Raw genomic sequence first — 7,500 nt, forward strand, 5'->3', positions numbered from 1 at the left:
TAAGGGCGCCCCATTCGAGGTTACCATTTGTTAAATTGGAGGTGAATCGGTGTTATGTGGTGGGCTTGGTGGACACAGATTGTGCTACTACAGTTATTGGTCCACATTTAGTGGATAAAGTTAGTTGAGGAAGGGTCATAATTGCCGTTGATGGGAGAGAGATCTCTTGTAAAGGTGAAACGTGTGTAAAATTTACTGATAATGTTGCAATTACTGTAACTGCTTCAGTAGCTTAGAAACTAATTGATAATATAGATTTAATTTTGGGCATGAATGCAATCAATGGGTTCGGAGGTGTTGCAGTAGCTGAGGGCAAAGTTCTGTTTGGCAAGGCAAGATTTTCAGTGATAAGTGATAACTTGGAGTGTGGTGCTATGGCTGAGGCATGTGGTAGTTCCTGTGTTATTACAATTGAAGGTAAAGATTTTGTGGCAAGATTTGATGTTAGTCAATGTACAGTAGAGTGGTGTGTCAGAGAGGGAAATAAAGTAAAGTTGACAAGCAAGATTAGTTGTTATGATAAAGGATGGCATGAACGGAAGTAAGGGAAGTTCGAGAAGGAAGTAGATTGATGGATTGAAGAGGGTATTTTGCTTCCTTGGGACAAGCAGATTGAGGATGGGGTCTTGCTGTTGAGCAACCAACTAAAAGTAAAGTGAGACCAGTGCTGGACGTTAGAGAGCTGAACAAGTTTGTAGCGTGTCATACTGGGGATGATGCTATTGATGTGTATGGTGAGACCTTAAAGGAATGGCTGAGAATGCAAGGTAACGTAGCTGTTGTAGATACGAAGTTGGCATATCTACAAATGAGAATGGCCAAGAAGCTGGCTGTGGTGTTATCAGCTTGTAAATTGTAATGGCGGACTTACTGTTTAACAAGGTTTGGGTTTGGGTTGAGTTCTGCTCCTCAAATTATGGGAAAAATTTTAAAAACTGTTTTGGGGAGGAGTAAGGACATAATAGACTCTACAAGTTCTTACATCAATGACATTTTGGTTGATGAAACTCAAACCTTAAAACTGGATGGATTGATTGCTAAACCACCTGAGACTGGCTGGAAGTGCTGCTGTGGGTCTTAAGAGAAGTGAGAAAGATGTTGTTCGGTATTTTACCACAGATTTCGGATGAGATATCAAGACGAGTTGTTTTCAATTTTTATGGAAAATTGGTGGGCCACTACCCCAGCTATGTGAAGAGATGAGCAGGTGGTGGGTCATGGGACAGTAATGTATACCCAGTTGTTGTGTTGATGCTCAAAGAGGTTGTCCGGAAGGTAAATTAAGATGATCCAGTGTAAGGGCAGTGGCATGTTTCTTGGTCTGAGGATGGTTCTTTGGTGCGATGCAAGTAGTTTAGCGTTGGGAGTTGTGTTGGAGATTGGTGGTGTTGGGGTTGAGGATGCAGCTTGATTGCAAAAGAAACATGACAGCAATCATGTTAATGTGGTCAGGTTGGAAGCTGTAGTAAAGGGCATCAATCTTGCCCTGAAGTGGGACTAGAGAAATTGGATATGAAGACTGATTCTGCTACTGTTCTAGGGTTGATGAAAGGTTGTGTACAAAGGGAGTAGGAGAGATGATAATTCTGATGATTGGGAAGTATGAAGGAGCTTACTGAAGAATTTGGGTAACACTATTAATAAAAAGAGCTGGCTTTTGAATGAACTAAAGAACTAGGGTGACCAGTGGGGAGATTGTTGCATGAGTACTGTTGGTTTGAGAGGGGAGCACAATGGGCATCATATGGGTGTAGATAGGACTACATTTTTAGCATGGAAACTAGGCTCCAAAATTGATAAACAAATAGTGAAACATGTTGTGAAAACTGTTTTCAGTATCAATCAGTTGGTCCTGCTTCATTATGCACAAGGCAGGTAGTGTGAGCATGGACAGATATTGGAAGAGACTTGCCATAGATGTCACAAATAGGAATGTACTGTATTTGTGGTCCTAGCAGATTTGCAGTGTGGAGAGGTCTGAAGAGAGAGAGTGCAGAGGAAGTAGCAGATATATTGAATATGATTTGTTCCTACACAATATACAAACCATCAGTCTTTACACAAGGAATATGCTTCAGTGCAGCTGGAAACAGCTGTTTAACTTTTAAACAAAGTGGTTAGGTAGTTAACTACAGTCCAGCTGGTGGGGGTCCCGCCCACCCAGACAGTAAGCATTCATGTTGCTTTCGGCCTCTGTGCTGTCTACTCTTCCCTGCTTGCCATTTCACTTTGTTTCCGTCAGTTATCACAGTAGGATTATTCTGTGTTTGTTCGTTGTTTACAGTATATCAGTTATGATTGTGTGTTTGTGTATAAAGAAATATGCAAACCCAGTACTGCCTCTTAAGGCCTGGAATCGCTACTGCTTGTCATTGGATATTGACCCTCATGTCCTCTGTGCTAGTTGCAGATGGCATGACTGTAGTGCTGAATCTGTGTATGACGAGTGTCTGGTCACCTATGCAATGGGTGAAGTTCTCGCAGAGGAGGAAATACAAGAAGAAGGTCTCCAAATGTCGTCCGGTGGTAACACGCCCCCGACAACACCATTGGTTGCTAATCCTTCTTGTTCCTTCCTTCCTCCTGTGGAACTTCCATGCATTGCTGTCACTCCTATGGGAGTAATCCCTCCTTTGTCACCATCGCTTGCTTCGTCAGGCGGAAGTTGGAGCTGGGGAGCTGGTGACCAGGATGACCTCTGTTCGGTAGCCTCCATTCACTTTTGGGGGAGGAGTCCCCTTCAGAGCAAATGGAGACTGCCAAGCATAACCAGATTGCATTTCAGGTGTGGAGGAGAACAAGGAACTCTGGGAGACTTGGCACTCTCTGGGCCTCCCAGGAGTTCCCCTAGATGCAGGGCTTGTTTAGCTACCTTTGGGCTTCTTGTCCTCCTTTGTTGCCCCCAGTGACTCAGGCTGCCTTAACAGTGACTACCTTGACTGTTACTATGTCTGCTATGGCTTCGGTGTCCACAAGTGTCACCGCTCATGCCCCTCCATTGATGACCCCTGCCATGATAGACAAGACATCACCTCATGCCCCTGCTGTAGACCACCCTGCTAGTGTTGCTGCTTCTGCTCCTCCTCCATTGGGGATCAGCTCCTCCCCTCCTCCAAGCTCTCCTGTCCCATAGGGGAATAATGCCATCAATGCATCTCATGCAGCGCACTGGAGGCATTACTTAATGCTGTTTGCAGCGTCCCTTCGGCCCCTAGCTGCAACCCCTTTCATTCCTCTTACTGTACCTCCGTTCATATTCTCTTTCGTCTATCTTACTTTCCACCCTCTCCTAACAATTGTTTCATAGTGCAACTACAAGGTTTCCTCCTGTTACACTTTTCAAACCTTTCTACTTTCGATATCCCTTTTAGTGCTGACTGACCTCGTAGGTCCCATTGCTTGGCCTTGGGCCAAAATTCTGTATTCCAAGCTCTCCTGAAGGAGGTGTCTAAGAAATAGTCGAAGAAGAGGAGTTGGAAAGTGTTGTCTTCATCATCTTCGTCGTCTGCTGCCTCCTCTACTTCTTCCAATGCTCACAGGCGGAGGAAGAAGAAGGTAGCTTCTCCCTCCTGGAAGAAGTCCCATCATGGGTCTTCCGAACTGTTGCCTCCCTCCACGGGGGAGGCAGAAGGATCTTTCATCAACTCTCCCAGGTCCTTGGACACTGGGGCCGTGCCACGGGTCCTGCAGAGACCCCGTGACTAGGGAGCATCGAGTCCTCGGGTCTCCAAGGGGACCCAAGTACCCCATACTAGTTCTGGGAAGTTAGCTTCCAGGACTAGTGCAGTGCCTACCACTACCTGTGTGTCTTTAGACACTCGGGTAGAGGGAGCATCTGTTGATCATCAAGGACGTGATTCAGGAGCTCCAAGTGCTCAGGCCTCCAAGGAGGACTGTGTTACCCCAGGTATTCAGGTTTTAAGTAAACCCCAGTCACCACTACCAGTACCTTGAAGCAAGTGTCAAGGATTGGTTCAGGCACTGCAAGAGAGAAGGGAAGTAAGCATGAAGGTGCTACCTTACCCCCTGCCAGTGCTTACTCAAATACTTGGCCAGGGTTCCATATAGGTGCAGCTGACTTGAGAGTTTGCAAACCTGGAGAAGCTTTAAGGAGGTCCCCCTTATAGGCTTCTCATCTGGAGGCCACTGGTTCAAAGAAGACTGGAGCATGTTGAGAGGACAGCCCAAGCACATGCCCAGGAGTGTTTGATTGCTTTCCCCAGGTCAGCCCCCATTCATGTTTGCATGATTAGGCCTGCTCACCTGGCGATAGCTTCTGAGCACGTTCATGTGAGTTTGTTTGCTTTCTTCGGGACAGCCCCCCCAACGTTTGTGTGTGGGGTCACTTTCTTAGACCTGTGCAGCCATCACCACTGTGGATTGGCAATTGTGCACGGCCTTCCTCTTCTGGCGGGGCTTCAGCTTCTAAGAGGACAGTGAAGAATCCTTAGTCCCTTTCACCTGTCCACTCAACCTCCTGGGGTTATACTGGGAGGCGTTAGCAGGACAGAAGGGTTGGCGATTGGGATGTCTCACTCCAACACATCCCTACCACTAAGGCTTATGTCCTGGGTTCAGTCCTTGGATCAACCCAGTCATATGCCCAAGTGGTCAAGAAGGGACCTCGGGGTTCTGCCAAGGTTCTCCCTCCTGCAGGGAGAGTAAGTCAGGAGGAACATATCCTGGAAGGACCCGAGGGTACTCTTCCTCAGGATTCGGACACCCCCAAGATACAGAGGACCTTTGCAGAGATCATGAGGCTCATTTGTCAGCTCAATGGTCTCAGGGAAGGGGCCATGGCCGCATCCATGGATCGTCCATCTCGCCTCGAAGCCTTTTAGGGACTGAAGAACGAACCCCAAAGATTCTGTAGGCTTGCCATGGTCCACACTTGCGGAAGGGGTTCTGGAACAAGTAAACTCTGGGATCTGGGTAAGAGAGTTCACTTTGTTCCAACCACTCGGATAAGCTACTTCCTCCTCCTCTGCCTCGACAGAAGTAGTACTACATGCCCTCGGGAGTCTCTGCCGACGAAACTGGTCGACCCAAACTTAGTTCGCTTAGGTCCAGGTCTGACTCTGCAGCAGCTTGGTGCAGAGGGCATTGCCCTCATCCCTCATGCAGCAAGAGGCAGCGAGCCTGGAATCTACTGCCATGGCAGTATTCCAGGCAGTCTCTTAGCTGGACCTGTGGTCTTTCAATGTCCAAGGTCGCCTCTTCCTCGGGTACCAAAACCCCAGGGGAGGATTCCACCTTCAGGAGACAGTGTCAGTCTGGAGGTAGGGCCATTACCTACCTGGCCTACCAGACAGCTAACCTGTGGGCAAATTTGGTATTGATGAGGATCTCCAAGTTTGTTGGCTCTACTTCAGCATTGGCTCTAAGGAATGGACCATTGCTGGGATCGGCCTCTCTCTTCCTTAGATGCTGAGGTGAACAAGCTGCAAGTTGAAGCTAAGGACTGACTTTTGCCCCAGGCAGTGCCCAAGACTTTTAGGTCTTAGTATGCCACTGCAGCCCGTCCCTCTGTTCAGGCTAGCACTTTATGTGCCCTAAGAAGTCCCAGGCGGAACACCCAGCCTTCTTCTGCCCCTGCCAAGAAAGGCATGCAGTCGTGCCCTTGTCAACCCTCTTTACAGTCTGGAAAAGGGGGCCAGGGCAAGAAGAAGAGAGGAGGATGCTAGGGGCGGCATTCCCCTGCGCATGCTGCAGTTGGTGGGGGGTGCCTGTCAAGCCATTGGGCAACATGGTAGCGATACGGAGCCAAGACCTGGGTACTAGGTGTCCTTCGGGAGGGTTATCTACAGTACTCTCCTTTTAGTCTCAACCACCCCTCACCAACAATTCGGTCCAGCTCTGAACACATGCTCCCGGCTCACCGAAAGATCTTAGCCTTCGAGCAGAGATAGAGGTGGTGCTGAAGACAGGTGCTGAGGAAGCTGAAAGATTGGTCCCCAGGCTTTTACAGCCGAGTCTTTCTCGTAGAGAAAGCAAGGGTTGGAGGGGGAGGCCCAGTTGGAGACTGGTCATAGATCACTCTCCCTTGAACTGATCGTCAGCCAGACTTGGTTCATGATGGAAACGACACTGTCAGTGCTCACAGCCATCAGGGAGCCCGACTTCTTGCTTACAGCGAACCTAAAGGATGTGTATTTTCAAATACCCATCCATCCATCCTCTCGTCGCAAGTATCCACGCTTTGTCCTCGGGGGAAACGGTACTCCAGTTCAGGGCACTCTGTTTCGGGCTCTCAACCACTCTCCAGGTGTTCATCTGAGAGTTCACCCTTGTGTCAGCTTGAACCTTTTCACACGGAATATGTCTGTTGAGGTATCTTGACAATTGGCTAGTCGTGGCGAGCTCTCGACTGCAGTTGCTCCAGGACAAGAATTGCCTCCTCGATTTTTGCCGAAACCTGTGGGTTGTGGTAAATCTGGAAATCCAATGGAGAAGTCCAATCTCCCAACCTTTTATGCAGGAGGAAGGAGTTCCCAAGCAGAGCATTTTAAGTACCTTTTTCAGGGCATGCTGATAAAAAATCTCGCCCCTGTTAAATGCTCGCTTTTTGTCGATGACCTTGCAATATACTGCACAGGATATGATTCCTTGTCCGTATTTAAACATTTGCAAAGGTCTTCCTAAGTGGGCTGATGAGAATGGTTTCAAATCTCCTCTTCCAAAACAGTTGCTGTAAGGTGTATCAGCAATTTAAAAGCCATCAGGAAGACAGCATAAATTTTTCCTGTCTCAGCAGGATCAACCAGCTCTCTGTGTCGATCTAAGGCAGTGGCAAAACCAAGTCTGTTTTCGGTCACCTGTTGAAAGCATTTATGTCATTAGAGGCAAGAGCTGGTCCCTCACAGGCGGCAAGAGCTTCACCTTCATTCCGTCCTTCAGAAAGTCGGAAGTAGAATATCCTGTAAATCAGTGGAGAATGATGGAGTTTTGGTCCCTGGCATTAGGGACTCCCCCATCCCTTCCCATGCCTCCCTTGGAGGAAGTGAGACAAGACTTGCAGCCTGGTGGCTAGATGGCAGGAACATATACTCAGACTCTAGAAGCACCTTAGAAGCTATTAAAAATTTAATAGCTTTCATAGTTCAGGAGTGTCTCTATATATTGTCGACACTCCCCCTTCTCCTGAGATGTTTGTTCTCAGATGCTTCAACTGGGATGGGACACCCACGCTTCTGAAGGATTTGCCGGTTTCAGGTGTGAACAGAGGTTAAATGACAAAGCACCTTCACCCATCAGTTTATTTTTGAAGGAAGCAGCCCTCCAGAGTGTGCTCACTGTGATGAGACACTAACAATGGAGCACATTCTGGTGGTGTGCCCCAGATATTTTAACAAAGAGAGAGATATTTTCAGGGTAAATCCACATATTTTGGGAGATGAAGCAGATATTTCTGCTATCATCTCTTTTTAAAGGAACTCATTTAATTTATTACATCACGTAGAATTTTAATGACATTAATTTTTTTTTTTATGCAGCATTCCT

The sequence above is a fragment of the Macrobrachium rosenbergii genome, chromosome 37 (assembly GCF_040412425.1).
Source record: "Macrobrachium rosenbergii isolate ZJJX-2024 chromosome 37, ASM4041242v1, whole genome shotgun sequence".
In the NCBI taxonomy this organism is placed as follows: Eukaryota; Metazoa; Arthropoda; class Malacostraca; order Decapoda; family Palaemonidae; genus Macrobrachium; species Macrobrachium rosenbergii.